The sequence below is a fragment of the Bos grunniens genome, chromosome 10 (assembly GCF_055505025.1).
Source record: "Bos grunniens cultivar Pamir isolate PY7600 chromosome 10, Bosgru_T2T1.0, whole genome shotgun sequence".
Classification (NCBI taxonomy): domain Eukaryota; kingdom Metazoa; phylum Chordata; class Mammalia; order Artiodactyla; family Bovidae; genus Bos; species Bos grunniens.
Genome location: NC_141174.1, coordinates 101,445,385 through 101,472,163, shown reverse-complemented (window position 1 = coordinate 101,472,163; position 26,779 = coordinate 101,445,385). Strand labels below are relative to the sequence as shown.

General features: G+C 42.8%; 1 protein-coding gene across 4 annotated transcripts in view; it reads left to right on the top strand.

The window, feature by feature from the left end:
• The window catches only part of MCC (MCC regulator of Wnt signaling pathway), a 424,575-nt gene that overhangs the window by 170,147 nt on the left and 227,649 nt on the right, over window positions 1–26,779 (top strand). The window contains exon 1 of one of the 4 annotated variants that reach the window (XM_086323346.1): window positions 9,631–9,650. The exons of the other annotated variants lie outside the window; for them this stretch is intronic. The gene's annotated coding sequence lies outside the window, so the exon portion shown is untranslated. Of the gene's footprint in view, window positions 1–9,630; window positions 9,651–26,779 lie in introns of those variants that run through there. 4 annotated transcript variants of the gene reach the window in all.

Below are 26,779 nucleotides of genomic sequence, written 5' to 3'. Positions count from 1 at the left end.
TGATTAGAGACAGCCAATTTTAGACCTGGGCTTCTGGAATGTATTGGCTGCATGATAAGGGTTACAGAGGGCGTGTTGGTTCTTTTCAGAATATAGTAGGCCACTTGACAGGGCTTCACTGATAGCTCAGTTGGTAAAGAATCCACCTGCAATGCAGGAGACCCCGGTTCGATCCCTGGGTTGGGAAGATCCCCTGGAGAAGGGAGCGGCTACCCACTCCAGTATTCTGGCCTGGAGAATTCCATGGACTAACAAAACTTCAGAAAAGGAAAGGAGCAGTTGAGTCCCAGGGATCAGAAGGCGTTAAGTGTTTAAACACCTTTTCTCCCCCTCCATCCAGGTCTTACTGTGTCGCCAGGGCCTGAGGTCTGCAGCCTCACTGCTCGCTGTGCCCGGGGTTCTCGTTGTAAAGGGAGAAGGTCTAGGTGAGAGGTCACAGCCCTAGAGCTGTGAAGGGTCAAGGTTGAGATCTGAGGGCCCAGTCTCTCTCTAAAGAAAGTTTCCAGCAGTCTTCTGCTTTCCAGTCTCATGTCCTGTGCTCTGCGGTACACAGTGCCTGCCAACCTGAGCCTCTGGATTTCGGTGAGGGCCGTTTATTCTCAGAATCGCCTCTGTAGGTTCTTCAGAGGCTGCAGCAGAGCGTGGAAGTTAGGTCTCCCTGCTTTGTCTCCCTAAATTTGTTGAAAGGACTCCTCTGCTGTGTTACCTCCTGTTCTCTTGCCCTCACCTTTCTCTTTACTCTTTTGTGGGGAGTAGGAGGCGGGGTGGACTTTGCCATCATCTGGACGGTTTGGGATGGCTTTGGAAAGAAGAGGTGAGTAGGGTGAGAAGTATATGGTCATTCTGCTGTGTTTAACCAGAGGCCTGTGTTATCACACTCCAAGGAAAAGTAGAGAAGTTAGTCAAGTTTCTATACAATTATATGCAATATGTCGTGTAACTCAGACCCTATTATCATTATGAAATTCAAGGTGTTTCTACTGGATTTCTAAATGACCTACTGATGTTACTCAGTCTCTGATTCAACCAGTTTACAGGGCAAGCAAAGCCTCTGGCAGGGCGCTGGTGCTTGTGTTCTAGAGGCAACGAGACGTCCCTGCAAGCAGTGTTGTGGGACAGGGACGGGGTTCTCCACCCACCTTGGTGTGGTTCTCTGAGTTGAATTCTTCCCTGCTCTGGGACCCAGTTCCTCGTATGTGGATGAGGGTCTGTTCCCTAAAGGGCCTTTTAGGTCCACGTTCTGTGACTCCAGATGCAAGTGCAGCTGGCTGAGGGGAGGATGGCTTAGGAAAAGCCACATACCTCTCACTCAAGGGTCTTTATCAGGAGCTGGAGACCACGAGGCAGAAGGGAAGTAGAGACGCTGTGAAGTGTCGTGCTTGTCTGCAGTGGTGCGTGAGGGCCTGCTCCGGTTCTCAGCTCTCCTGTGGCTGAGGCTGGGGCTCCCGGAGCGCAGATGCTCGTTGACCGTAGCGCACACAGCCGTGTGCTCCTCTGCGGCAGCTGGTGCTCTGTGTGAGTGAAGTCCCCCAGCTCGCTCTGAGTCGAGTGTAAGCTAGAGGGCTGGAAACTGTTTCAGTTAGCATTCAGTTTTCTGAGGAAGGGAAATGTGATATCCAGGCAGTTTCCACTGTAACTGTCCTTACGGTAAAAAGTCCCGCTGAACTATAAAATCAGCTGTAGGAGGAAGGCGGCTCTGTGAAGCTATATGGAGTATGGGGCTCGTGTGACATCCTTCCATCCTGTTTTGTTCAACGATCTGGACATATTTTCTCTTTTAGCCTTATAAACAGATGGCACATCTGTCACAGGCAGGTCAGTTCAATATGGTTTAAGTTCTAGATTTATTTCAATTGAAAGTTCGAACCTATTCCAAATTAGACTAAAACAACAACAATGAAATGAGCTCATATAACTTGTACATCTAGGAGTGCCCTTGGCTAACCCCTGAGGCCCCGGTGTTCTATGTGGGCCTAACTCTCTACCCTTCTGTTCGTTCATTGTGCTCGTGCACATGGGGCTCAGGGGAGGTCCACTTGGGTCAGGTTCCAACCCCAGACCAGCTCCTGCCTGGGGAGGGGGAATCCTGCTGTGCTTCCTTAGGCAGCCGCCCTTTGGCAACCACACTGAAGGGCCGGGCAGTGACAACAACTCCCCACCATTCTCTGCTTCATACGTGGAAAGTATAGTCACTTTGTGAAGATTAAATTTGCACAACAGGAAGCCAGAAAGTGGGATTTGGCGTTTTTAAAGCAGGCAGAGAGGAGCCATTGGAGGATACAAACAATATAATGAATGACCTGAAGGGGTTTGTGTCTTAAGGCTCAACCTGGGCTCCATGTGAAGAATCCATCACCTAAACTGAGTTGGAAATAGGAGACCAGGTAATGATCAGAAACTGGTAGTACCTGGCCTGGAGCCAGGAATCTGTCTTCGGTCTTTGGATTTCACCCAGAGAGGAGGTGGCAGCTCACTGTGGGAAAGCTGACAGATGAGAAGTGTGTGTGTGTGTGTGTGTGTGTGCGCGCGCGCGTGTGCATGTGTGTGTGTGTGTGTGACAAATGAGTATATATGCTGTGGTTGACTAAGATGAGCCTCCCAAATTGAGGCTCCATCCACATGGGCCGTCTCCCCGCAGAGGATCTGCCACAAATATGCTGCATTTGGGTGTGCTGGGCCTTCATCCCCACCCCATCTGGACTTGACCGCCAAGGTCCTGTCTAGTTGTGGCTGAGGCCCCGTTCTGCTACCTGGGGTCCTGGTCCCAGGACTGGTCCCAGGAATCTATGAGCGGTTTCAGCAGGTACATCAATCAAACCCCTGAACATGTATGAGGGGAAGGCCCATTCCATTTATCAGATTAAGAGGGGGCTGAACTGAAGGAGATTAAGAACCACTGCTTCATGAAAGTAGTCCTGCTTTCTCTCAGAGTCCCCCTTCTGGGGTCCCAAGCCCCTATTACTCAGTTTAATTCTGAAAGAGACTCACAGTAACATGAGATGTTCCAGTGACAGATTTATTCCTGGGGTTGTCCTAGTTGAAATACAGGACATACTTTTATAAAGAAATCTTGTTATTGATACGGTAGCAAGCAAGAGCAACGCTGATGTTACTATATAAACTAATAGTCTCCAAGCGTCTCTGTTTCGCAAGTAAATAGAGATTTTACAGCTTGTGTCACCAATTTCTGCATATTCAGCAATTGTTTCCCTCCTGTGTTAATTTTTTTTTCTCCTGTGTTAATTTTATGCACCTTATAAAGTACAAACTAGGTATTATGGGACGAGGTGAGAAATAAATAGATTGATGAATATTCTTTCCACACTTCAGTGAATTGTCACAATTCCCTTTGAGACCTTTGCTTTATTTATTCATCTCTTAAATTTTTATTTTTAATTGGAGGATAATTGCTTTACAGCGTTGTGCTGGTTTCTGCCATACGTCAACATGAATCAGCCGTAAGTATTATATGTCCCTTCCCTCTTGAACTTCCCTCCCACCCCCCACCTCATCCTATCCCTGTAGGTTGTCACAGAACACTGGGTTAAGCTCCCTGCATCATACAGCAAATTCCCACTGGCTTTCTGTTTTACATACGGTAATGTGTATGTTTCAGTGGCCACAGGACTGGAAAAGGTCAGTTTTCATTCCAATCCCAAAGAAAGGCAATGCCAAAGAATGTTCAAACTACCGCACAATTGCACTCATCTCACACGCTAGTAAAGTAATGCTCAAAATTCTCCAAGCCAGGCTTCAGCAACACATGAACTGTGAACTTCCAGATGTTCAAGCTGGTTTTAGAAAAGGCAGAGGAACCAGAGTTCAAATTGCCAACATCTGCTGGATCATAGAAAAAGCAAGAGAGTTCCAGAAAAACATCAATTTCTGCTTTATTGACTATGCCAAAGCCTTTGACTGTGTGGATCACAATAAACTGTGGAAGATTCTAAAAGAGATGGGAATACCAGACCACCTGACCTGCCTCTCGAGAAATCTGTATGCAGGTCAGGAAGCAACAGTTAGAACTGGACATCGAACAACAGACTGGTTCCAAATAGGAAAAGGAGTACATCAAGGAGTACTGTATATTGTCACCCTGCTTATTTAACTTATATGCAGAGTACATCATGAGAAACGCTGGACTGGAAGAAGCACAAGCTGGAATCAAGATTGCCGGGAGAAATATCAATAACCTCAGATATGCAGATGACAACACCCTTATGGCAGAAAGTGAAGAGAAACTAAAAAGCCTCTTGATGAAAGTGAAAGAGGAGAGTGAAAAAGTTGACTTAAAGCTCAGTATTCAGAAAACTAGGATCATGGCATCTGGTCCCATCACTTCATGGGAAATAGATGGGGAAACAGTGGAAACAGTGTCAGACTTTATTTTTTGGGCTCCAAAATCACTGCAGATGGTGACTGCAGCCATGAAATTAAAAGACGCTTACTCCTTGGAAGGAAAGTTATGACCAACCTAGATAGCATATTGAAAAGCAGAGACATTACTTTGCCAACAAAGGTCTGTCTAGTCAAGGCTATGGCTTTTCCAGTAGTCATGTATGGATGTGAGAGTTGGACTGTGAAGACAGCTGAGTGCCGAAGAATTGATGCTTTTGAACTGTGGTGCTGTAGAAGACTCTTGAGAGTCCCTTGGACTGCAAGGACGTCCGACCAGTCCATCCTAAAGGAGACCAGTTCTGGGTGTTCATTGGAAGGACTGATGCTAAAGCTGAAACTCCAGTACTTTGGCCACCTCATGTGAAGAGTTGACTCATTGGAAAAGACTCTGATGCTGGGAGGGATTGGGGGCAGGAGGAGAAGGGGACGACAGAGGCTGAGATGGCTGGATGGCATCACCGACTCGATGGACATGAGTTTGAGTGAACTCCGGGAGCTGGTGATGGACAGGGAGGCCTGGCGTGCTGCGATTCATGGAGTCGCAAAGAGTCAGACACGACTTGGCAACTGAACTGAACTCAATGTGTATGTTTCAGTGCTACTTTCTCAATTCATCCCCACTCTATCCTTCCCCTGCTGTGTTCACAATTCTGTTTCCTCTGCATCTCTGTTGCCGCCCTGCAAATAGGTTCATCTGTGCGACCTTTGTTTTAAGCTACATGAATTTAAGTAGGTTTTGTAGAAGTATTCCCCAACCACTTTCTTGTACTGTTTCCCCGGAACATGTGTTTTAAGTTCTAAATGGCTATTTAACAAAAATTGAAACTGTGATTTTGTTATTAATTTGAAACCCTGAGTCTTTTCCTGTTGCCACATGCCATCACCTTGAGACAGAGGCAAACCCTAGTTGGAACTGGTTGGTGTCCTCCCCACACCCCCGGGAGGGCAAACACTGGGCAACTCCCGAGTTCCAGAAATGTGTGGATAGGTTTTTTCTAATCTCCTGGCTTTGTCTGTACTTTTCAACTCAGCATTATCAGCCTTTGTTTTTGAATTAAAAACAAACAACCATGACCACAAAACCTTAAGGTTGGGAGAAATCTGTGAGCAAAATCTGGTTTTACTTAAGTGACCAGGTTTTAACAGCTTTAGCAAGGAGTTGAAGAAGAGAGAATGAAATGCCAAACTGAGTTTTTCATGTGCTACGTTTAACTGCCTTCATAGAAAAAAGAAAAAGACTGAAATGAAATATACAAAATGCTAATAATCAGTTGTGGGAAGTGATTGTATGGGTGGCTTTTTTCTCTTTATTTCCCAGTGTTCAGTTGTATGAGATATAATTGTTTTGTTTCCAAAACAAACATCCCCACCACCCCCCACACCACATGTACTGCCATTTCTGAAAGCGCCAAAAGCGCATCAGCCTGATTTAAGAATGTCTACATTAGTAGGCAGTGATAGGCATTGAAACGTAAATGGATATTTTACTACATTTTATAGTCTAAACTACCCAGCTGTCCCTACCCCAGAGCTTTGTAATTCTTGCATTGCCTGCTTTTTAAACTTAAATAACTGTGAGGTTGAGTGTATGTTACTGTGACTGCTGCTGATGCTATATGGGCAGCCAAATACAGCTGCATTCTTGATGTCTGTCTGATGCCAGTCTAACAGCCAGAAATATTTGAACTTTTCTATTACTGTTAAAGGAGGGAAAATCTACAAAGCGTACTACCTTCCTTCACCTCTGAAGGCCTCCTTTAGTTTATACCTACCCCCCTTTCCATCTTACTCAATGCACGGGAATTATTTTTCTGCTGTTGCAACAGCAGGAAAATAATTCAATTCTGACACCTCAAGCATGAGAAGACCCTGATTGTTTTTCATTGCTCTTGCCTTCAGTTCAGTTCAGTCCAGTCGCTCAGACGTGTCCGACTCTTTGCGGCCGCATGAATTGCAGCACGCCAGGCTCTTGCCTTAGAAGAAATTAAATCACCAGCAATATTTTGCATCCAGCCAACACACATCAAAACTCCTGCCTGCCTTGGCGTTGAGAGACTTGGAAATTTCTGATTCAGTTGGAAGTTACAGTGGAGCTGAGACTGAGCTGTGAGAAAGCCCCATTTTATTTCTCGGACACCTTCTAGTAGCCCACTTGTGTTCCTGTGCCTTCTCTATAACTAGCCAGAAACCTCTGTGTTGCCAAACCACTTTTCCCCTCTTCCTTGGTGAACAGCTATCATTTAACGTAAATGACTCTTCTGTAGATTTGAACTTTAACTTGAATTTTCCTTGGCAGAAATAATATTAGGTAGTTTTATGACCTCCTAAATCTGGAGGCACCAGTTTTCCTAGTTTGCAAGTTTTTAATTGGATTTCTCCATTAAAAGTACGTTAAGGATGTTAAGATAAATAAACAGCAGATCTTCATGGATTGTGCCTATTTATATCCCCGTCATGTGGTACATGATGTCAGTGGATGTACCTAAATTTTATTAAAATATCTTTGAATATGCTGCTCAAACATTTCTGTGGTGTTAGCTTTAAATCTGATGGCCAAAATTGTACTCATTAAAAAGAAGTAAAATGTTCACATTTTTGCCTCAGTGAGCTGAGTAATATATTTATACCAATTAGATATTTAACTTACATATAAACTGTATTCTGTGATTCCTATTAAGAAGCCAGATACTCAATGAATTGTATACTCAAAAGAGTTATTCCCAGAAGGCATATACATCTCCAAGTTCTCTTTGAACAGGCAATTTCAGTCAATTAGCAAGTGTTTAATGAAGCCCCCAAGGGCTCTCTAGGAGCCCCCTTTACTACTTTTCTTCCCAATTTTTAAAAAAAATGTGTCAGAGTGAATACAGCTTAATTTCAGGCTCTCATTTCTTTTATTTTAATGTACACATTCTGGCTTCTTATTTTTTAAGCTTCATTATAAATGCAGTCTTCTGGGAATGGACCCTTCGGGAACACCCTCCTCCTGGACCAGCCTCTCAACCCAGCCCCCACATGGTCCCACTGAAGACACAAGATCAGCTCTGGGGGGAGCTTGCTTCTCTTCTCCGAGTGTTTGGTGGCTCTTCTTCTGCTCTGTCTTGAACTTGGGCTTAAGCTCAGTGTGTTATTGCTGGCACAGAGAGCGCCTCACTTAGGAAATTATAATATCTATAGTTGGCAATGCTTATAATGAAAATAATATATAGCGTTCAGCTGTATGCCTAGCCTCATCCTAAGCACTAATTCATTAGCATAATGAACCCTTCACTCCTCAATAGCCTTAAACGTAATTGTCCCCATTTTTCAGATGATGACGTAGAGACAGAAAAGTTAAGTGACCTGTCCAAAGTCACATAGCTAGTTAACAACACAGGTGAGATTGGAGCAAGGAGTCTGGTTCCAGAGCCTGCCCTCCTGAACTACACGGCCTCCTCGGAGTGTTCCTGTCAGCTGCCAGCAGCTCTGGGATTGGTTGACATTTGCATTCTAGATTATTAGTGTCCTCGGTTTATGCAGTAACTGCAGCAGTGTCATCTCAAATCCAAGATCAAGTATCCTGCCCCTATAAGCTGCCATCTCATACCCTCTTAGGTAGATCAGAGACTGAAAAGTGGGTACTGCCACCTGCATCTTGCCCTGTTGTAGAATTCCCCCATGAACACGGGGAAGTCCAGCCTGCTCAGGTCAGGGCCCCAAGCACATGGTTGTAGGAGCCTCGCTCATGCTGCCTTCGTCTCCTGGGCTCCCAAACAGTCTGGCAGACCCTGCCAGAGTCTTATGGTTGCTAAAATTAAGTAAAGTGAGCAGAGTGTTCAGATTCTGGTTCTTTCTGCTTCTGCATAGTTGCAGTAAAAGGATGGCCCCACAGAACTGTTTTTTTTCCTGTGGAAGTAGAAGTCTGAAGTTCTTTTTATCAAAATGGTTTTCTGCAGCAGATTCCATGCCCAGGCAGAGACACGTCTTTGCACTGTAAGTGAAGATGTGCTTCTCCGAGGCCTGACTCTCCATGTGTACTCCTGTTGGGGAGAGGACGTGGGCCGGGAGAGTTTCCCATACGGCCTGCTCTCAAATGCCAAGACCGTCAAATCCGTGCTCACCATTTTATTGTACTCCCTTCACCCAGTTTCTCTAAGTATTATTGGATCCTTTTAATTCTCAAGTGCTGAATTCTATTTAAAGATACTTTTTCTCTGAAGGTCATTTACTTTTCTCATAATAAATGTGTTGAAGAAACGAATCCACTGGCAAGCTGAGTCATATATAAGTTTATTTAGGAATTCCTTTCAGGAAGTACCATGGTGTATATGTGTTTGGTTACTGGTGTGCTGCAATTCATGGGGTCGCAAAGAGTTGGACACGACTGAGCGACTGAACTGACTAGAATTAGAATCTACGTTAAAAAGGAAGCTGCTGTTTTTATTTAGAGGAGAATTCCTGTTTGATTCATTTCTCATGTGTACTAAACTCATACTTTTGAAGAACCCAAAATGGAAAGTGAAAGGAAGAATGAAGAGTTTTGTTTTGTTCCTGGAATTGATTTAAAAACAAAAACAAAAATAGACCCCATCTTTACTGTGAAACAATTGAAAGTTTACATGGCACTTTTCATTTTGTGCAGCTCCAAGAGCCAAGTCATCTCACCCTAAATAATTACAGAAAATCCGTCAGGCCCAGCCTAGGAGAAGCAGAGCTGAGAGGTGGCCTTTGGGGAGTATCCTTACTAATAACACATGGTTGGACGTTATCCCCAGGTCTGTGGAGTGGGCTCAGCATCCTGAGTAAAGGTCAGACCATTGGTCTTTTCTCCTTTAATATGGCGTTCATGTCTCCTTCGTGCTAATTGCTGGCATCCAAGGCTTCCTCCTTTGGTGAGGAACCTGCTCCTGCTCTTAGCAGCTTGTGTCTTATTTGGAGTCTGCATACCCAGGACCCATGAAGAAGTGTAGTATTATGTACAAGGCTGGGTGGGGCTATGCGTTTCCTCGAGGAAATGGGCAGGAAGAAGAGTCCAATTTTAACTCCAGTTGTTTTCTATATATAATATCTGTCCTCGGTGGAGCTTTCTATTTTTCTGTCTTTCTGAAGGAAAATTGAAAGCTAGGGTTCAATCCTTTTTCTTCAGGGGTTGGGGGTTTGTAGAAAGCCTGTCAAGGGAACCTGCCCTGGCACCCGCAAGCATCACACTGTCCCGTAGTAACTCCTCTGCCCTGACCTGATGCTTCCAGACACACTTCACAAGGAGAAAGTAGGTAAGCTGATTGCATTTTATGATTGAAGTATGGCTTTCAGAGGCCTCCTCTTCTTAGCAGGATCATAACACTTGATTTTGTTCAAATACATATTTATTTATGTGAGATTTCAGGTAACTTGAGTAAATGTCAGCCATTCATCTGATGTATGCTAAGTGTGGAAAGTGACTGTGGATCATGGCTAGCAACTTTATTTAAAAGTCATTTTCAGTAGTATGGCAGTATTTGTGTAAGAGGTTTCTTTAGGTGTTACAGTGTCTTCAGTCATCAAAATAATGATGAAGCAGTTTCATTTTCTTGAACTCTCACAGTGTTCCTGAACATAAGTCAGCACCAGTAAACTGAAATCGTCGACAAATATTGACTGCCTGTTTTTCTTTCAGTTTAATGAGTCTTTAATTTTAAAACTTTGTTAATAGTGAGAGGTTCAGAATCTTACCCCTCACTCCTCATGACGGAATGGAAGAACTTTCTCTTCGGCACACGCGCTCTGTCTCTCTGTTCCTGTCTGCCTGGGGCCTCCCTGTCCTGTGAATTCTTTTCTGTTTGGGAGCAGGGGTGATGGGATGAGCAGAATTGATCCTGACAGTCAGGGTCCTCCTAGGCCATCTGTTAAGTCTGACAGATTTCATAGTAGTTGGGTTGGAATATTGTTTGTAATCTGGGGATTTGGGGCAGCCGAATATATTTTAGGCAACTTGGGATGGATTTGGATCTAATTCCCAGAGAAATACCGATTTAATGTAAACGCTTCAGCCTTTCTCTCTTAAAGGGGCAGATGTGCTGTTAACATCTGGCTGAAGTGGGAGTGGGGAGAGACTCAGGGGAGAAGAAGTGCACACTTATGTGTGCGCATACATACACACACACACACACACACACACACACACACACACGTTAGCATTACCCCAGAACAACAAATCACAACAAAATGGCAGGGGAGAAAAGTGTACATTCACATGTGTGCATGCACATACACATACACACAAGTGTGTTACCCCAGACACACACATACACACATACCACACAAGTTAGCATTATCCCAACACACACACACACACACACACTAGCCTTATCCCAGACACACACACTCACACACACACGTTAGCATTATCCCAGAATAACAAATCACAAGGAAATGGCAGTTTCTGTTTCTGTCATGAGATTGTCCTCTGGAATAACACAGGACTTTTAACACCTGGGATTTCAGAGAATCTGGCAAGTTAAGGAAGCTTCATTGCATTCATGTTTGTGTCTGGAGCCAGTAATGTGATTACTTTGCCCACCTTTTCTTAAATTCAGGACATGAGGTACTTGTTAATCTGGGCCACTGAGAGGGTTTGGGATCTGTGTTTAGTTTTCTAAGATATTTACAGGAAACCAACAAAACCCTTCTGATAGCAATTGCTCCCCTAAATATGGGTTTAGGGGCTTTTCAATTGGGGGCTTTTCAACTCATTATAGGAACTTGCTGTGTAAATAAATATTCATCTCCCCACCCATCAAAAATTTCTTTCAAAGCCCAAAGGAGCCTCCTCCTTTGCTCTGATAGTTTGAGATAAAGTAAATGGGTTTATGCCATTTGCTCTTCTGTATAATTTTGTTTCACTATTAATATTCGTGATAGTCAAGTTCATACAGCACTCATTGCATGCTGGATGCTTGACTTTATGCTTTACTTGTATTATCTCATTTAATCCCTGTAAAAAGTTTCTGTGCTAGGTATACAGGTAGATTTACCATGTAGCTCTTCTCCACTTGTATGGCCACCTCCAGAGTTCCTGAAGGCCTAGCTGTGGGTGCCCACAATTGCTTGTCTTTGCAAATAACTTCCTACTTTCTGAACTGTAGCTCCTAAAACCTGGTTCTGCCCCTGGGTAGATACTTTTAAAGATCTCCATTGTATAGGTGAGAAGACAGGGTAAGAAACCTGCCCCAGGTCCCACGGTAAATGGTAGAGACCTGCTTGAGGCCCAGGCTGTCTGGCTCCAAGCCCCTGAGGCACTCTGCACACAGGCAGGAGGCTGGGTTTTTCTAAAGATCTGTGCAAACGTTCTGCCTCATGGAAATGTTAGATTAATTATACTTAATATGCAATCCTGTATTATTCTTAATGTTCAAACAGGTTCTTTTCTTACGTTAATCAATTTTTAAAGTACCTTCTATTAGAAGTTTTTTAAAGTGTTGGTACATTGAATATATGTGTAAAGAATTTATGCATTAATCAGTTTTATGCTAATGTGAAAAACATGCCAAATAAATGAACAGATTCTCCAGTCTCACCTGTTTTGCAGCTTTTCAGGCAAGTGAAGCTGGCCAAGGGAGGCAAAATAGGCATTTGACGCAACCTGAAAGCTGGCAAACCAGGTTAGGGCTGTGGACATGAAGGCTCAGATAGCTTGCTGCTATTGTGTGCTAGTGTTTAGGCATCTAACTGACTCCAAAGTCAATAAATTAAACCCATCATCCACCCACTGAGGCCTGGTATTCCCACAATGACAGATGGGATAGTCATCTTGTTTAGACTAAGCACAAATGACTCAAATGCAAATCTGAAGAAGTTTCTGTTATGCTGTTTCCATACCTCGGCATCCATGGATGTGACTTTCATGCTCATTGATTCTTTTTTCCCCTGGAATTTGGAAAATCCAATGTTAGAAGCGATAAACCTTAGTTTTGCTTGTGATATTTTTTAGTTTCCGTTAGGGTAAAAGCTAGTTAATAATGTACAATCTTTGTGTTTGAACTGGTAATAAACTAGGTAATTGGTCTTCACAGCTGATGAGTCCACCATACAGTGAATATAAACCCAGCATGTTAAGTTAAACGTTATAAAGGTCCTGTAGAACTTTGTGTCAGTTAATTGTTGGCATATACAAACTAGGACTTGATAGAGATAGAATTGAAGTGCACTGGCATATGATTTGGATGTTTGTAAGGACCATTGGGCAATGTGAAATGCCCTTGAAATAAATACGGCAGCTCACAAATCTCTCAGTACCAACAAAGTCATGATGTTCTGCATTGTCTCACAGCATCGGACTTTACTTTCACCATCAGACATGTCCCAGCTAAGCATCATTTCCGCTTTCGCTGCTTCATTCTTTCTGGAGCTGTTAGTAATTGCCCTCTGCTCTTTCCCAGTAGCATATTGGACACCTTCTGACCTGGGAGTTCATCTTCCAGTGTCATCTCTGTTTGCCTTTTCATACTGTTCATGGAATCCTCCAGGCAAGAATACTGGAGTGGTTTGTCATTCCCTCCTGGAGTGGACCATGTTGTCAGAACTCGTCCATCTTGGGTGGCCTTGCATGGCATGACTCATAGCTTCATTGAGTTACACAAATCCCTTCTCCACAACAAGGCTGTGATCCATGAAGGGGAAACTTTAATATATGTATTTTCCTGGTTTCTCTCACATATATTGGCAAATTGGTAATCATGATTGTCTTAAAGACATTACTTACAGTGTTCATAGCTGTCAAGAAAATTTGTGAGCATTTTCTTTCTAGCAGAAAATTCCAGTTTGGAGATGATATAAGAGGAAAGGATTAATGAGGAAGCTTATTAACATACTTGGCTGTTGGAACAAAGCAGACATGGGAGACAGCCATGACTAATGGGTGAAATGTCACCCCTGTCCTATGGTCATGTGGATATTCTGAGTTGTGATCTGGCCAAAGAGTAGGTCTCCTTCATTTTAAGGAAACATGTTAGGAACATCTGCTCTACAAAACTGAAGCAGTCGGTTTTTTCTTTTTAAGGATTTATATCCTAAGATAGTTTTTAGGTAGGAGCATATTTACTGGTGATGTGTGAGAATGCAGTACAGACTGAGCTCCTAAATTAGAGTTGGAAGTGTGACATTAGGGGATCTCTAAAACTGGGAAGCTTTTACAAGAAAGGGAAGAAACTTGCAGTGAGTGAGAAGCACAGAAATAGGGAAATGTGGGGCCCTATACTTCAGTTCTTTTTCCTTCCTTTTTTCCTTTTTCTTTTTGGCTGTACCACTAGGCTTTCTGAATCCTAGTTCCCTGACACCGGATTGAATCCATGCCGTCTGCAGTGGAAGCATGGAGTCCTAACTGCTCCACCAGGAAGTCCCAATGCTCCAATTATTTTTTTTTTAAAAAGGATGTAATTTCTGTACTTTTCACCAGTGACTGAAAGTTAAGGTTTTGAATTTCCTTTTACCCTGAGAAAACATTTCTGGAATTAGAAATTTTAGAGAATAGGATTTACTTTTCAGGATGAAGACTTCAGAATTTTGACTGCAATATGTAAATTCTGCAATCCAAGGAATTTCTGTAGCTGGGGAAAAGTGTGTGTTGGGCTCGTCGCTTTAGGATCAGAAAATTCCTTTTAAGGTATAGGAAGTGTGTACAAGCATGCTAGTAAGTGAGAAAGAATGGAAACAGATATGTATTCCTGTTTATAAAACAGATAAACAACAAGGACCTGCTGTATGGCAAGGGAACTATTTTCAATACTTTGTAATAACCAATGATAGAAAAGAATCTGAAAAAATATGTGTAATTGAATCACTGCTGTACGTGTGAAATGTTGAAAATCAGCTCTACTTCAATTTTTTTAAATGTTACTTATTTATGGCTGCACTGGATCTGCATTGCAGTGCATGGGCTTTTCATTGTAGTGGCTTCTCTTGTGGAGCGTGGGCTTAGTTGCCCTGTGGCATATGGGATCTTTCCGGACTAGGAACCGAACCTGAGTCCCCTGCACTAGCAAGTGGATTCTTAACCTCTGGACCACCAAAAAAAAAAGTGAAAGTGAAAGTCACTCAGTCATGTCCTACTCTTTGTGACCCCATGGACTATACAGCCCATGGAATTCTCCAGGCCAGAAATACTGGAGTGGGTAGCCTTTCCCTTCTCCAGGCGATCTTCCCAACCCAGGGATTGAACCCAGGTCTCCCACATTGCAGGCTAATTATTTACCAGCTTAGCCACAAGGGAGGCCCAAGAATACTAGAGTGGGTAGCCTATCCCTTCTCCAGTGGATCTTCCTGACTCAGGAATCGAACTGGGGTCTTCTGTATTGCAGGCAGATTCTGTACCAACTGAGCTATCAGGGAAGCCCTGTCAGTTCAGTCCTCAGTCGTGTCCGACTCTGCGACCCCATGAATCGCAACACGCCAGGCCTCCCTGTCCATCACCAATTCCCGGAGTTCACTCAAACTCATGTCCATCGAGTCAGTGATGCCATCCAGCCATCTCATCCTCTGTCGTCCCCTTCTCCTCCTGCTCCCAATCCCTCCCAGCATCAGAGTCTTTTCCAATGAGTCAACTCTTCGCATGGCCAAAGTACTGGAGTTTCGGCTTTAGCATCATTCCTTCCAAAGAACACCCAGGGCTGATCTCCTTTAGAATGGACACGTTGGATCTCCTTGCGGTCCAAGGGACTCTCAAGAGTCTTGTCCAACACCACAGTTCAAAAGCATCAACTCTTCGGCACTTAGCTTTTTTAACAGTCCAATTCTCACATCCATGCATGACCACTGGAAAAACCATAGCCTTGACTAGACGGACCTTTGTTGGCAAAGTAATGTCTCTGCTTTTGAATATGCTATCTAGGTTGGTCATAACTTTCCTTCCAAGGAGTAAGCATCTTTTAATTCATGGCTGCAGTCACCATCTGCAGTGATTTTGGAGCCCAAAAAAATAAAGTCTGACACTGTTTCCCCATCTATTTCCTATGAAGTGATGGGACCAGGTGCCATGGTCTTAGTTTTCTGAATGTTGAAGCCCTATACTTCAATTAAAAAAAAAAAAAAAAAACAGATGAGGGAGAATGGGCCTTTCTGCAGTTCACTATAGTCAAATGACTCAACCAATTGAAGAGAAAGGAAAAGGAAAGTGAAGTCGCTCAGTCATGTCCAACTCTTTGCGACCCTATGGATTGTAGCCTACGAGGCTCCTCCATCCATGGGATTCTCCAGGCAAGAATATTGGAGTGGGTTGCCATTTCCTTCTCCAGGGGATCTTCCCGACCCAGGAATCGAAAGTCAATGCAATCGTATATTTCATTTTAGGGCTATCACAGTGTGGAGGTGCAGTCCCAAGGCCAAGTTCATATAACCGACATGGAAATAGACACCAGGGCACCTTCCTAATTGGACTAAATATTCATATTTATATCTGCAAATTAGCCCACTCAATTGAAGCCTCCAAAGAAGAGGAAGAGTAAATCTTTTTCCAGGTTAGGCTACATTAACATGTTTTTTCTGCTTTGGCTGGACTAGATCTTTCATTCTTATTGGATTAGAGACATGACTTTGTAAACTGGGGAAAATCAATGTGAATTATTCTCTCTGTAAATGAGGAAATGTCAAATTTTACTGTTGCTCTTAGTTTACCATGCTAGAAAGAATGATACGATGGGCACTGTTGCATATAAAGATTTGATTAGGACCCTCTTATTAACATTTATGGGCTTCCCTCTTGGCTCAGACAGTAAAGAATCTGCCTGCAATGCAGGAGACCCAGGTTCGATCCCTGGGTTGGGAAGATTCCCCTGGAGGAGGGCATGATAACCCACTGCAGTATTCTTGCCTGGAGAATCCCCAGGGACAGAGGAGCCTGGCATGCTGTGGTCCATGTGGTCGCAAAGAGTCAGACGAGTGAGGGACTGAGCACAGCACAGCACATTAACGTTTATGATAGCTGATTGATTCATTTCTGAAAATGCAGATTTCTGTGTTGCTTTTGTGGAAGAAGTGAGATCTCCCACTGTGTCGTCTAGAATGGCACCACCTGAGAGCATATCTCAAGGATGCTGATGTATTAACTCTTAAGAGAGTCTTCAAATCAAAATTTTCATGAAAGTATGTTGAAATGATGAAAGGACAGTTCTAATGAGATGGATAAAACTGGAACCTATTATACAGAGTGAAGTAAGCCAGAAAGAAAAACACCAATACAGTATACTAACACATATATATGGAATTTAGGAAGATGGTAACAATAACCCTGTGTACGAGACAGCAAAAGAGACACCGATGTATAGATCAGTCTTATGGACTCTGTGGGAGAGGGAGAGGGTGGGGAGATTTGGGAGAATGGCATTGAAACATGTATAATATCATGTATGAAACGAGTCGCCAGTCCAGGTTCGATGCACGGTACTGAATGCTTGGGGCTGGTGCACTGGGACGACCCAGAGGGAGGGTAGGGGAGGGAGGAGGGAGGAGGGTTCAGGATGGGGAAAGCGGGTATACCTGTGGCAGATTCATTTCAATATTTGGCAAAACTAATACAATATTGTAAAGTTTAAAAATAAAATAAAAGTTGAAAAAAAAATAAGAAAAAATAAATAAAAATAAAAACAGGTGTCTGATTAAAGAACAAGATGAAAAAAAAAAAATGATGAAAGGAAGTTTTAAAATCCAGTAACAGTTTCTAAAAATCCTATTGCTGCCCTAATTTAACTGGAAAAAGGATTAGACGGCCACTACCCAGTGGCCGTTTTTAGAATTCACTGTTCAACGTCTGCTCGACTGGGGACTGAGAGTCACTGAAGTGGTGTCCAGACTTCAGATTGCTCTCATCCTTTGCCTCCACATTAGCAGAGAGAAGAACTCCAGTGCAACAGAAATGGAGCAAACACGGTAATTGCCAAATAGTTCTGTAGTAATTGTGTAGAGCTGCCTGGAGTGTGTGTCCAAACCCACAAAGAAAATACCAGAAAATGTGTGCGTTGGGTCTGTAACCTTCAAAAGGCTCAGTTTTGCTGAGCTGAGAATTTTCCATGTTTTCTTAAGTCAACTTTTCCATTTGTGTGTTAGTTGAACTCACTGATATTTTATAATATTAGGTGCTTAGAAAGATGCAGGTATGTTTCTGGTCGCTGTTTGTCACCACTACGTTTATACTTACAACTTATCCACCTGTATACTCCCTACAGGAACAAACTAATTTCTTTTGCAGTTTCTGAAACTTCAGGTTTTTAGTTCAGTTGTGATGCTGTGACAAGGACACTGCTGTCCCTGGCTCTCCTCCACCACACTGGCGTCCCCTCGTGGTCTCCTTTGCAGGTCCCCCCGTCCTTCCCCAGCTCTTCCTGTCAGGGTCTTATCCAGTCTTGGGGCTGAAACAACCATCCAAGTGCTGACTGCTAAGTCCATGTCACCAGTCCAAACCTCTCTTCTAATTCCAAGCCCGTATTCAACTGCGTCCTCATCATCCTTACTTGAATGTGTAACAGATATCTCAGACTAAACATGCTAGAGCTGACTCCATGAACCTGTCATAGTCTTGCCTACGTATGTAAATATCAGCTCCGCGCTCTCAGGACCGTACCATGGAGTTTCCTGGAACTTCTTTCTCATACCCAATGCTCAATCTGGCGCAAAACCAACAATCTCTACCATCAAACACTATCTTGAATCTGATTACTCATCACCATAGCTACAGCCAAGCCATTGTCACCTGGGTCATCCATTTCTCTTTGTTTTGTGTTTGTTGTTTCTGCAACTGGTCTCTGTATCCATCCTTGTCTTTTTACTGTCTGTTCTCACCAACCGTCTGGGTGATCCTTTTAAAATTAACTCAATATATGTTATTCTTCTGCTCAAAACCCTCTTTCTGTCTCACTCAGTGTCAAAGCTGCCAAGTCCGAAAAGTTGGTCTGGTGTTTCCTCTGGTGTATTCTCCTCTCCCACCACCACCTACAGTTCCCTCCCATTCTCCTCTCCCCACATACCTTGGTTGCCTTGCTGTGCCTCGAAACATGCCTACCACTTCTTTCTTGCGGGCACACGTTCCCCAAATAGCCCATGATAATTTCCCTTCACTTCTTTCAAGTCCCTGCTCAAATGCCACCTTGTTAATGAGTCCTTTTGGCCATCCTAGAAATATGATAACACCCTGTATTTCTACATTCCCAACCCCATCTGAATTTAGGTGTAAGAATACTAATACTTAAAATACAAAATTAAATATATATATATGTATGTGTGTGTGTGTTTCTTCACTGCCTCCTGACTACAGTGTCAGTGTCATGAGGGCAGGAACTTGATTTGCATACTGCTGTGTTCTGAGCAGCCAGTACAGTGCTGGGCACATAGTAGTTGTGTTTCCCTGGTGGCTCACTGGTAAAGAATCACCCTGCTAATACAGGAGACATGATTTTGATCCCTGGGTCAGGAAGATCCCCTGAAGAAGGGAATGGCAACCCACCATAGTATTCTTGCCTGGGAAATCCCACAGGCAGAGGAACCTGACTGCAGTGGTCCATGGGGTTGCAGAGTCAGACATGACTTAGCAACAACGACATAGTAGTTTCTCTATCAGTATTTAACAGAATAAATGGACTTTTGATCCCTTTTTTTCCTCCTGAAAAAGTTGTAAGGATGCATTATATTACTGTTGATTCTTATGTTGGTTCTCAGTAATTTTATTTGTCCTCCTGGATTATTTCCTTTTACTTTTTCTCCATTAAAAATCCTGTTGTTATTCAGTGGCTCAGTTGTGTCCAACTATTTGTGACTCCATGGACTGCAGCATGCCAGGCGTCCCTGTCCTTCCCAATCTCTTGGAGATTGCTCAAACTCATGTCCATTACTTCAGTGATATCATCCTGCCATCTCATTCTCTGTTGCCCCCTTCTCCTCCTGCCCTCAATCTTCCCCAACATCAGGGTCTTTTGCAATGAGCTGACTCTTCACATCAGGTGGCCAAAGAATTGGAGCTTCAGCATCAGTTCTTCCAATGAGTATTCAGGGTTGATTTCCTGTAGGATTGACTGGCTGGATCTCCTTGCTGTCCAGGGACTCTCGAGAGGCTTCTCCAGCACTATAGTTTGAAAGCATCAATTCTTTGGTGCTCAGCCTTCTTTATGATCCAGTTCTCACATCCATACCTGACCACTGGAAAAACCATAGCTTTGACTATATGGACCTTTGTCTGCAAAGTGATATCTCTACTTTTTAATATGCTGTCTGGGTTTGTCATAGCTTTTCTTCCAAGGAGCAACCGTCTTTTAATTTTGTGGCTGAAGTCACTGTCCGCAGTGATTACGGAGCCCAAGAAAATAAGATCTCTCACTGCTTCCACTGTTTCCCCATCTATTTGCCATGAAGTGATGGCACCAGATGCCATGATCTTAGTTTTTTTGAATGTTAAGTTTTAATCCAGGCTTTTCACTTAAAAATTTTTTTAAAGCCTTAGCTGTATGTCAGGCGAATGTATTCTCCTCAGTTCTGTCTCATCACAACAAAGATTTGGAGTGATGGACATTAAAGCCCTCGGCGCATCACAGCTCTCAGTTCTTGGACAGACTGTATTATAGCTCTTAGACAAATCAGTGTTACAGCTCTATTTTATTTAGCAAATAGCAGGAAAATCCATCTTCAAGGCATGAGGGCATGCCGACCCAAAGACGCGAAGAGAAGAGTGCCCCAACGCGCGGGAGAGAGAGAGCGCCCTGGCCCTTTGGCTCCTCTTTATATATGTTTTTTTGTCCCCCTAGGCCTGCCCTGTGTAAATTGGGCTAACCTGGAGTGTTTGTTCTACCTGAGGTCCTCACTCCAGTCCTCGGACCTTCCTTTGTTCTATTTTCGCGGGCTTTTCCCTTCCTTATCTTTTAGCCACCGCCATTCTGGACTCCTGTTGCCTATTCTAACTACCTAACATGTACATATATTGTAAAACCTTTGGAAAACTTGTAGGTGTAATACAATGAACACCTGTATATCCTTCACTGATTCCAACATTTTGCCACTTTTTAAAATTTTCTATTTGTGCCTGGGTTTGTGTAATTAAAAAAAAAAAAACCATTTGAATTTGAATTAGGTATCTAAGTTGTAGATACCATGACTCTTCATGCCTAATATGCTTCAGAATTTGTATCATCAGAGAACAAGGATGTTTTCCTGCATATCCATGAAACAAGTCTCATTTTCCAAAAATTCAACATTTATATATTGTTTATGCCCAGTATAGCTTATCCTCAGATTTTCCCAGTTATCTCCATAATATCCATTGTAACTGTTTCTCAAAATCCATGGTCTAATCAAGTTTCATCGATTGTATTAACCGTCCTGCCTCTTTAGTCTGCTTTAATCTAGAATATCAACCCCTGGATATTTATTGGTCTGTCACATTTTTAAAGAATCTAGGCCAGATGTCTGGCAGGATGTCCTTCCATTTGGATTTGTCCGGTTATGTAATCTGAGTCAATCAAGAGAAAATGATTTTGACAGAAGCCAAGCACGGATGATGGTATGCTTCTCAGACTGTCATTAGCAGGCAGCTGGTGTCACCTTGTCTCACCACTGGTGACGCCAGTTAGGATCGTTAGGTGAAGACAGTGTCCACCACGTTCCCCCATCGTAAAGATATCTTCTTTTGTATTCAGTGTTTCATTTGAGACTGTGTGATAATCCTGCCCTCCAACAACCTTTGACCCAATGGTTTCACTGTCTATTAATAATTCTTACCTGAAACAGTTTCCTATGGTATAAATAAAAATGGCAGTTCTTTTTTTATCTTTCCTTCTGTATTCACTAGTTGATACTCATCTATAAAAAGCTTTCTCATCTATCTCTCGTTTTAAATTCTTTTTCAGCATCAGTATAAATTGGTGAATTCTTTGGTATCCAATGTATTCTAATCCAGTACTGTTACTCATTTTGATACCCAAATTGTTATTTGGCCAGGGGCAGTTCTGTATTACAGTTTAGATGAGGGAAATAATTGAGGCATCTTTTCTTGAATATAGTCAGGTATTTGAAGAGATAAAGGAATTCACTAATAATTATATAATTTTTAATATGCTTCCCCAGTGGCTCAGTGGTAAAGAATCAGCCTATAATGCAGGAGACGTGGGTTCAATCCCTGGGTTGGGAAGATCACCTTGAGGAAGACATGGCAACCCACTCCAGTATTCTTGCCGGGAATTTGCCATGTGGACAGAGGAGCCCAGCAGGCTCCAGTCCATAGGATCGCAAAGAGTTGGACAGGCCTGAAGCAACTGAGCAGGAACAGGAGAAGAGAAAAAAGTATAGCGGAAACTTCGTCTGGAAAGTAAAGAGGCCAAGACTTTTTCATAAGGCTTTCTCCCTGACAACAAACAGTACTTGCCTCAAAGAAAACATTGCCAAGTTAGAATTTTTAAAAATTACCCATAATTTCATATCACAGAGATAAACACTTAACGTTTTAGGGAGTATTGTTTATTATTGGTTTGAAGAATTCATTTAGCTTAACTTAAATCTTGTAAAAGTATATCAAAATTAGTTAAATGTAACATCTTTTCTGAAATGTAATAATTCTTGACCCTCATATTAAATTGTCAGTTACCTGCATATGTTGTAGTGTTTAGACACATGTAACTTAATTTGAAAATGAAAGCTATCGTTTGAAAGCCTGATTTCAATCTCTGCATGGGTGCTGAAACTGTCCTTTCCAGACCTTTCCATCATGCTACATGTGTAGAATTAACTGTTCATGGATTTCCTGTTACCTTCAAACTTAAATTTGAGCATGTCCCATTTTTCTCCATCATGGCTCTTGCTATTCTAATCATATTAGTCTTAACGAGGGACTCAAAGTCATTGCTTTTGGTCCTGTCTTGGCCCTTCTTAAGTATTTCAGTAAAGCTTTTTTTTCCCACCAGGAAGGTTCCTTGTATTAGCATAGATTTTACTGCCATCTAGCCTTCTCTCCATAACCTTATTTTCTTTTTCTTTTTTTAACCTTAGTTTCTTCATCTCAAAGTTAAGGCATTATACACAATAGCTCAATATCCTCTTTAAACTCTGACATTCTGTGATTTTCACTGCCTCTTGAGACACCAGTGAGCGTATATCTGTGTCCAGCACACATCAGTGAACCAGGAGCAGAGGAGGTGTCTGGTAAAGATACCCTGGGTTGTGATACCCACCCTCCCACTGTAATAGGTTAGAAGATCAAGGAGATGAAAGACTCTGTTGGGGAGGTAGTCATAAAGTGCCCATTGGACTTGGGGGGGTGGATAAAGGTGTGAGTGTTCAGAGGAGGTAACTGGGAATATTTAGTGAAATCCCATGAATGTTCCATGAATGCCTGGAGGTAACTGTGGAGACCCAAAGCAAGTTCATTAGGAGTAAGGAAGGGTAGTTGCAGTTTGGTTGAAGTAGGGAATCTTTGTATTGAATTGCCAGAGGTACAGCACTTCTAAATGGTCCAAGGAATGAATGGTAATTGCTTAGGGTAGGTTGGAACTGAAATCTTTAGATTGGTGGCTATCTCAACACTTCAATGACAAGAGTTTTAGAAGGAAACTCATTGATAACGTTAGTTCAGTGGAGTATAGGAGAGGGCTTATAAAATTTAGTGTCATACTTGGGTTAAAAACCTCACATAGTGACCAGGTTTGTGAAATTGATGATTCTGGGTATGAATCTATATTGATCTCAGAGGTTATCACCAAATTAGGCAATGCTTATAAAGATTTTAGGAAAATCATTAAGAGTACTGTGCAGATATAGTGGCTGTTGTTTGGCCCTTGTGGCTGTGACCTCATTCTTCAGCCTCTTTTATGTCTATAAACTGAGTGTAAATGGTTTATAGAAACAGCAGGGCCCCCACTTGTACATCTCTTGTATTCTACCGACTTCTGTTCAATTTTCAGTCTATCCTATGCCGTCGATCTCTGACAAAAAGTTTTCTAAGGAGTCCCTTGATATTCCCTGACTGCAGTTGTCTCTGTGAACAGGAGTGTGTACCCAGACTTCATTGCATCTCTAAGAGACCTGAAGTTAGTAGCAACTGCATATGGCTATTGTTTGTACTTTAGGAACGTTCTTTTGATGACCTTTCAGTTGAAGTTTTTCCTCTATTTACTCTCATTTGAAGAGCGCTGTTTGGATTAGTGGTGGACTTTTGGAATTTACACAGAAGAAAACACACTGTTTACTGAGTCTGAGAGACTTTAAAAAGCTTCTGTTCTTCCCACAGTGATATTTAAAGAATTAAATGTTATGCCACATTAGAAAATTCTCTAAAGGAATGATATTTCCTCCAAGGAAAACAGGTATTTTTAGTTTTAATCCCCTCAAATTCAGACTTGGAATAAGGAAGAAGAGTTTGCATGCATTCACTATATCAAACCGGGCTTTTTAAAAGATGGTGGAGAGGAAGAAATAAAGAATCAAAGAAGAAATACTGGACAGGTATGCCCCGCTTAAAGGATATCCTATTATAAAAGTTTTGAACTTGAAGAGGTCATAGAGATAGAAGAGAATTGAGTAATCTATAAAAAGACTTCCATAAATATTACCAAATCTTTGCTAGATCATTAAATTATTTAAAATATTAGGCTGGTGGCAATGAAGCTTAAAGCCTAAATGTTAGAAGTAAATATTAACTGAAAATCAATCAAAAGTAGAGATTAAACATGTCTGATAACAGTGTTGGAGAGAAAAAAGAATTTGACTTGCATGTAGTAGTTTGGGTGGGACTCTATCCATAGAGGCTTCCCTGGTGGCTCAGACCATTAGGAGTCTATCTGCACTGTGGGAGACTCAGGTTCGATCCTTAGGTTGGGAAGATCCCATGGAGGAGAAAATGGCAACCCACTCCAATATTCTTGCCTAGGAAATCACATGGACAGAGGAGCGTGGTGGGCTACAGTCCACAGGGTCACATAGCGTCAGACATGACTGAGCAACTAACAAACTATCCATAGAGCTTGAGGTTTTTGAAAGATGTTCACATGAGAATGGCATTAGTTACCTCTTTGGGAGGGGATGATTGATCCAATTTTCAGGCTCTATAGAGATTGTCACTCATAGAGTATGTGAGTGCAATGTACTGTGTAGAGAGAGTGGACCACCGAGGCAGATCCAGTATTCCCAGTCTGAGCACTGAAGCTTGGCCAGGGGAATGGTATTTAATACAAAAATGAGTATTCCTTAGTCCTCCAACTTAGTCTTCAGAGAGGGAGCTGAGATCTGTACTTGTAAACAGTTCTTTAGGACAGTGTTATGAGTCAGGCTTGGAGATCACAGGCTAGATGATATCAAGGAAGGGAGAGTGGTGGGGTAGAGTTGATGAGCATGTTAACCCATCAAGTTGCGTTATTTTCTTGAGTTTTCTAAGTCTCTCGGTTACAAATTCTTTGAGTACAGTGTGAAAAGTAGTTTAGAACATGAGGTCTGTCTAGAGTCAGACTGCCAGGTTCAGATCCTATCTGTCACTTGTTAGCTGTGTGTCTTTGGGCAAGTTGCTTAACCTAGTCCCTTATCTGTAAAATAGAGATATTAACAATCCCTACTCTAAGAATTGTTGAGTATAAATTCAGTTATTGTTTATAAGAAGACTTAAATATTGCCTGGTACCTGATAAGCTTTCAGGAAGTGTTGGTAATACAGGGAGCAGAGCAAGGAGATTGGGATTGACACTGAGAAGGCCTCAGAAGTCCTTGGCCTAGGACCTGGTCATAATGCCAGTATTGGAGGTCTTGGCATGAGCAGCAGTTTTCAAGCAAGATGTGTTAGGAATGAACTACTTATTCGGTGAAATGTCAAATCTGTAGCCAGGTAATGGAAACCAAGCTACCCACATTGATGACTTGGCCCTTTCATTATCTAGGCTAAAAGCCTTGTGCGTTCAGTCATATCTTGACTCTCTATGACCCCAGGACTGTGGCCCACCAGGATCCTCTGTCCATGGAATTTTTCCAGCAAGAATACTGGAGTGGGTTGCCATTTCTTCCTCCTTCCTCTATTGAATGATCATAAAATCCTTGGTTTAAAAAACAAAACTCTCAACGCTTCTCTGTCTCCAGTTCGTGCTTCCACTGCCCTAGTGTACACCTGCTGCCTCTCCTCCTCTGTCCCTGCTACCAGTCGTTCTGTTGCGGGCTTGGTGTTGCCACCAGACTGGTTTTATCTAATACTGAGTTCCATTATCAAATTCCTTCTCAGGATCCAGGTTGGGGAAGGATCTTGGTGACTAGGCTGGATCTAAGGAGATAGATGCTTCTCAAGTCAGGGAATCAGGCCCCCAAACCCAGATTTTGCATGTGAATCCCCAGAGTTTTCAATTTTGTTAATGAATATTTCACAAACGGGACGTGATTATGGGCACAGGAGACCTTCCACGAGAAGTCTCCTGCTTGCCACCAGCCCCGTCTTCTTGCAATGCCTGTTTTGCGCTTGAAATCACTTCTGCAGCCCGTTGTTATCCCTGTGCCTCTGCCCTGGGCTAGTGAAGTCCTGGCTGCCAGGAGTGCGAGTTTTGACCCCCTCACATCCTCGGATTTGCGAAAAACATCTGAGCCCCAGGCGCTGTGCTTCAGCGATGAGTGAGATGGCACCTGCAGAGCCTTTGATTTCTGTCATTGGCTCAGGGGTTGTACCCTCAGCGGGTGTTCCCTGAAGACTCCTCCTACAACCCACCGTAGTAGGATTCTGCCCCCAGATCTGATGTACATGGGTGTTTCCGCACCACCAGCCAATTCTCGGATACTAGCTGAGTGTCGTGCAATTCAGCTCACTTCTGACACTGTCTACTTGAAGACAGCCTCAGACTCCACAGGTTAAGGGCTCAGTCCCACGAGACGGCCCTCTGCTCCAGATCCTAGTCGCAAGTCCAGGTTGTTGCCTGTGCTTCTGATGGACAGGCTGTCAATTAAAAGCTCCCATGATACTCTCCTTGGGTTTGATTAATTTTCTAAATTGGCTCCCATGACTCAGGAAACCAGTTTAGTCACTTATTACTGGTTTATTACAAAGGGTACCAAAGAATAGGAATCAACAGCTGGATAAAGAGATAACTAGGGCAGGATATGTGGGAAGGGGCATGGGGCGCCCGTGCTCTCTGAGCACACCTCTGTCCTTGAATCATCATATGTTCACCAACCCAGAACCACTACACACCTACGAAAATGGCTACAACAGAAAGACTGAATAGAACGAGGATTGGTGTGAACATGGAGCAAACCGTGGAACTCCGATACACTGCTGGTGTGAGAGTAATACTGTTCACGACTATAGGAAACAGATTGGCAGCTAAAAAGTTAAACATGCACCTTCTATATCATCTGGTCATTCCAGAAAACTGGATACAAATGATCAGAGCAGCTTTATTTGCAACAGCCAAAACCTGTAACTGACCCATATGTCCATC